Source organism: Etheostoma spectabile, chromosome 23 (assembly GCF_008692095.1).
Source record: "Etheostoma spectabile isolate EspeVRDwgs_2016 chromosome 23, UIUC_Espe_1.0, whole genome shotgun sequence".
In the NCBI taxonomy this organism is placed as follows: Eukaryota; Metazoa; Chordata; class Actinopteri; order Perciformes; family Percidae; genus Etheostoma; species Etheostoma spectabile.
The window spans coordinates 1,992,098-1,998,162 of record NC_045755.1 but is presented as its reverse complement, the minus strand read 5'-3'; the positions used below and the strand labels follow the sequence as shown (position 1 = coordinate 1,998,162).

General features: G+C 40.5%; 1 long non-coding RNA gene across 1 annotated transcript in view; it reads left to right on the top strand.

Annotated features, from left to right (window-relative positions):
- Positions 1-5,608, top strand: part of LOC116673445 (uncharacterized) — a 22,650-nt gene extending 17,042 nt beyond the window's left edge. Inside the window, exon 3 of the long non-coding RNA XR_004327845.1 lies at positions 5,341-5,608. This is a non-coding gene — a long non-coding RNA (uncharacterized LOC116673445). The remainder of the gene's footprint in view (positions 1-5,340) is intronic.
- The last annotated feature ends 457 nt before the right edge of the window (positions 5,609-6,065 follow it).

Genomic DNA, 6,065 nt, shown 5'->3' with positions numbered 1-6,065 from the left:
CTAACCCTGCTAACTGCTAACATTACCGAGGACCAGGCAAGCGGGCCACGGCTGTTTACAACGTGCAGCTTGTTCAGCAGCCCGTAGCCGACAACGGGGAGTTATTTTAAGCCAAGAGAGGGGGCTGTACATCGGGAAGAGAGGGCCATGAGGTTGCAGTGTGTTTAGCGATTGGTGCTGTAATTCTAAACCAATAAAGTGCGTATTTTAGTAGGGTGGAAAAGGACGGCAGGGTTGTGGAATTTTTAGCGGTTCCTACTGTAATTCTAAGATGAGGAAGTGTGTCTGTCTGTTGGGTGCAGAGCTCCGAGTGAGCACGGGCTTTCATGACTCTCAATATAACCAGCATCTAACGTTAGCTACTCCGCTGTGATGTGCAGTAATGTCTGGCTATGTGAGACAAGCGTCTAGACACATTGTTGTGGATGCTGCGGTCTCAGCTTTGCAACCTCCGTGAACTTCGAGTCTGGGGAGTAGGGGGCGGAGGAGACTCTCTCCAGTATTTTGAATTTGTCCTGCTGTAACAATTTAAACACTAGCTGTCAGTATTGCATATTGCACCTTTAATCCATTGTTTAATGAGATCTAAATGTTTAAGGAGACAAGTTTTCATACATACTATACTACTAGAACAGACCTGAGGCCTCATTTATAAAAGACTGTACAGCTTTCATACCAGAAGACAACTTGAAACGTACCTAGGCACAGAAATTTTCTCATGTATAAAACCAGGAGTATACCAGGTCCTGCGCACATTTCCTTTGTACATCAAAATCACGTGCGCTCAATTTCACGCTGAACGAGCCTTGCCTCCTCCCATAAATTAATATGGAAATGACTATAAATTTTGCCCCCACGTTATTTTTCTTCTTAAACCACTATGGGTCATCCCGCTGCAGATGGAAAAAAACAACTTCTTGTGACGTTTGAGGTGCTGATCGCGGAGGTGGAGGCGAGAAAATAAATGCTCTGTTTGGTCATCTCGGATAACTAATAAAAGAAAATGCCCAGAGTGGCCAATGATGACCAGGCAATGAATGCACCGAACCATGGCAGAAATGTAAAAATAAAAGTCTAACGTCAAAGTGGAAAACAAGTCAATAGTGGCAGCGCCACACCATATACAGAACAACATGCATCTCAGTGTCAGTCCATATTACACACAAAAAGCAGTTTGATCTCAGTGAAACTGAGTCCAGCGCGAGGGAAACCCGACTCAGAGGAGGAGAGGTTAGTGAGGCCAGCGTCTCCACGGCAGGTTACAGTGCACACGGATCTGCTGCGTCACGCATGGATAAAATAATGAAATAGTAAATAAGACCTCAGTAACAGAGATATGTGCAGAATCAAGACAGTAAAGACGGCCCAGTGTTTGGTGGCACGGGTACACCTTGTTCGCTTACATAGCCTACAAATCCTCCACGGGATCAATTCCACATCCAATGAGTATGCCCACCCAACACAGGGTTTGTTCCTGGGAAGATGGATCCGTGAGTCCCGCCTCCTGTACGGCATGGATGTCTGAGCCTCCGCAACTACACACTCACAGATACTACTGCATTTTCCCGAGCCAATCCTTTTGTTGCACAGTGAGTAAGATATTTCATCCATTGGAAATACCGAAGATAACTGAAAATATTTTCTAAGTGGATTTTTATTCATTTCCCATCCTCACAGAGGTCAAGTTGCCTGAAAATTAAACAAGTAATAGTGTGAAAGATTTGAAATATTATCCACATAAATGCTCAAACTTTTATAGAATATCACTGGATATAATTTTTTTATAGACAATGTCAAAGAAAATATGCAAGTAAGTGAAACATTATTTTGTAATGTTTGGTGATTTTCGATTCAGTTAGATTTCACCACGTTACAGGCCCGCACATTCTCACATCAAGTTAATTTTTTATACATCACAAAGTTTGAAAACCAGTGTACGCAAGCTTTTCGTGCGTACGCATTGTTTATCCATGAGGCCCCTGGGCTGGATGTGGCCCACGGGCCGTACAAGGCCCTGCAGCCTCATGTGTAAAGGGTGGGTCAATGGGAAGTTAGCAATCAAACGTCAAAAGTTTTTTTAGATCTTCACGCATGGAATACAACTGCATTGCTTTTATGTTGAAGGCGACTGTTTTTTTTTTGTGCAAACCTATGCAACTTCTTCTCTGGTTGCAAGCCGCAATAAAAAAAATAAGTAGAAGAAGAACTTTAATGTCTCAGCAAGCCACGAACTGAGCTCACAAGACTTTAACATGGATGCGAATGAGATGTTATCTCTCAAAAATGTCAGCTCATGGGAAAGAAAGAAAGTTTGATAAAGAGTGGCGAGTTTTTAACCAAACATGGACTTCTAAGTATTTATTTACTGAGTCAAAGGTAAAGCCGTGTGCTTAGTTTACAGAAATCAGATCGCTGCGTTGAAGGATTACCCCCAATTTCCACCGGTCGCAGAACGTCTGCAAATCCAAAATTAAATGGAAACAGCTGTACATGGACTCATTCAATACATATTCTCACCACTACTAATCATATTCAAACAAATAAATCGGCATATTCATGTGGGTCATTAGGATGATTATCATAAACAAGACCATCATTAAGAAAACCTGCAGCCTATGGCAGCTTTTATGCTCCGTTTTACAGAGTGAGCCATTAGGTCAGATTCTGCAGAAAACCAGATTATTTCAGCACAAACCAGAATGGGTGCTCTTCTTTGAGAGCAAAAGGAGCCAAGACTTTTACAGATTCTTGCAATGTTAAGAAACTGCACACTAGTCAGGTTTCCTTCCAAATGTAGCAAAACAATGTAACCAAATTTCCAGAAAACAAACAAAATGAGAATGAATGCTTGTTTCCATCCACTACTGTTATGTGAATATTGGAATATTGGAAGCATATTGTCATGGACCATTTTTGGTGTCAGACGAAGAGCGCCCGTCAAACCTCAAACAATTAACATTATAACATTAATCACAAAAAAATTGTGACGGAAATATGGCAGGTATGCTTATTTCATGTATTCATTTTAAGGTTACTGTCTTCTCATCGTTCCACACAGATTCTTTTTATGCAATGGAAAATCTGTTTTCATTGTCAGATTTAAGTTTTATCAGTACATTAACGTTTTCCTTCCCACTCATTTTCATATGCTATTTGAAAATGCACATAAAAACACAGACACTGACTGACTGATGTGGAAAAATTACAATAAAAAAGAGTTCATCCTTGGGAGAGACAATAGTCACCCTGTCCAGCAAAAGAGATGGTGTACTGCTTCCATAAAAGGTGCACCAGAAGGCGTAGAGATGGACAGGGGTAGGAGTGCCAGGGATTCTGAATATGAACTATGACAGGGCTGTTGTTGAACAGATTTCAGGAAGCCTATAATTTCTAGCAGGACCTATGGTTAGCCCTCCCACCTCACCTCTGTCTCAGAGCTGAAGATTAAATCAAAACCTTATACTACTGTACGTCTTTCATGCTCTGTATCCCTCTCAGCTTAATTCATGTCTCAGTAAAACTGAACAAAAGAAAGACTAAGGGGAGTGAAGTATCTGCTCTCTTCACCCTAATCTTTCTAAATCGATACAGGAAGTCCCCAAGGGCGGCTAAACCTGACTCAATGAAATTCAGGTCATAAATCACATCTGAAAACTCACTTGCTCATCTGTAATGCTCTTTGCTTCATTTACTGGATTTCTTATTCATTATTTAAAATAAATGATTACAACACTAAATGCTTTGCCATGGTTCTTTCCAATGCAGAAAAAGCATCATCTTGTCAAACTGACTCGAACAGAACCACACTATCCTTCTGACAAGAGGCCCAGGAATAACCCCAGAATTCGATGAGAAACATTGCTTTCTTCCAGACAGCATGTTTATCTGAAAGGGCAGGGAGAGCGTTTTCCTCCAAGGCCAAGCCCTGGTCTCTGTGATCAGTTGGCCATGTTGTGGAGGAGATGCTTGTTATGTGGTTGTGCGCGGGCCTAGTTTGTTGTGACCTTGAGGGCTCTTCCCATGGCGCAATGGGCTCCGCAAAATGAGAGGAGTGACCACAGGAACCGCCCTGGGAAAGCAAAAAAGTCACCACTGTCAAATAGTGCATTTTCTCTCACATCTTCAGATCCTAAACAAACACTTTTCCAATGTCACAGGATTTTGACACATATCACACTGTCTCCATCTGTCTGGGTATGTCTTGATCGTCTTTCCTTTTTATTCCTTTCTGCCCATCTCAATTATGTTCTTTCTGCCGACAAGACAAGATTTGCTTTCCTTATGCATGTTAGCACAAAGCATTTACAAAGGGAAGGAAGCATATGTAAGCTATTCTATCAATACTTTAGTCACATGTTCTCTGTAAAACAGTCAACAGTACTAAATCCATGCACACAGTCAACACGCAAGAACCCACACACTTCTTCCTTGCAAGCAAACAGGTATTCAGGGTTTGGAATAGAGCACTTCACTGCAATCAGAAGATAGACCAGGAATACTACATCGATCTGAGGGCAAGAGGAGCTCCTCACACTGCTGCCGTGTGAAGTGTGTGAAGAGAGACTGAGAGCTTCATATGTGCATCCTATTATAGCCAAGATTCCCTGCAGCAGCTAGTCATGGAGCAATAGTAGTGCTGTTTGTGCAAACATGTTAAATTCATCCACCAAAAGACAACCAGCCCCGCCTTATAACTGACAAACTTACACATATATTTAAATTAATGTTGGAGAATGGTGGTTCAATTGGCAAATGTAAATACATAACGTACTGTGTAAAACAAATAAATACCCAAACATTGCCTTAGAACAAAAAATAAAATGACAATATAGTGAAGCTTTGATGTGCCACATAGCACATTTTTACATGACAAAGCGATTATTGTTCTGCAAAGAATACTGTATACCATTATCTGAAATGTCACAACACAAACTGTGTAGTAGGACGAAGGTTCTGCTTTCATAACACTAGTGCAGTGCCCGCTGAAAATGTGCCTGTTTGGAACAGGCTAATTGATTGGCCTTTGGTATTCATGCTCGTTGAATTCTTCAAAATCCAATTGTACCCCAAAATTACCTACAGAAGGTTCCCAAATCACTTCATATGCTACTCCACTGTATAGCTTTCTACTAGCTTAAAGAGTAGGCTACGTATACATCAGAGGAAGAAATTGTTTCTATATTTACTTGACAGGGACCGTTGCAGATTAAGAATTTAATCACAAAATGTAACAATGAAAAAGAGGAGTAATCAGACAGCGCTAACCACCTGGCCCGTTATGAGAACTAACCGGCACATATCTGCGTAATCAACCACCAGACAGACCACACAGTGAGAGAGAAATTTCCCACTTCAGCAGAGGTGTTAATTTCCATACAGGTTTAGTGGCTTGACGGTTAACAGTGAAGTATGGATTTGATTTGCAGGGATATTTTGGCGACGGTAATGTTAATAGTGTTGTAAGTTAGCAGTTGACTTAATTAACATAACCCAGTGTGAGTCTGATGAAAACTACTGTGTCTGCCCGGTTCAGCTCTGAGATTTTCTCGCATTGCACAGCGCTGTGAAAAAATGATCTCCGAGATTACGTTATGTTCTGCCTCAGTTTAGAAGTTTTGAATATAGCCTACAGCTCACAGAAACGTAATACTATGTATGCAACACCTGCACTACCTGATAATGTTGTAGTTTCTGTTCCTGTTTTTCATTTAATCCACACACTCTGTATATCTTTATCTGTATTTATATTTTTCCATTACAAGTACTTACTTTTTCAATATTATTTATGGTCACAGGTGAATATAACTTATATTATGGTTACCTGCTTTTGCTTTATTACTTTAATTACATATTCAATTTAATTTTAACGCCACTTACTTACACTGCAATACTTTTTCTTTTGTACTATGGCAACTGCACTTTACTTTACCAAACCTTTATTTGACGCCGCTTTACTCAGTCAACCTTCTGCTCAATGTCTACTGTTTGCCTGTTTTTCTTGTGTGTTTACTTGTTTGTTTGTTCGTTTGTTTTTTGCTGTTATTGTTGAGAATGCTACTGTAACA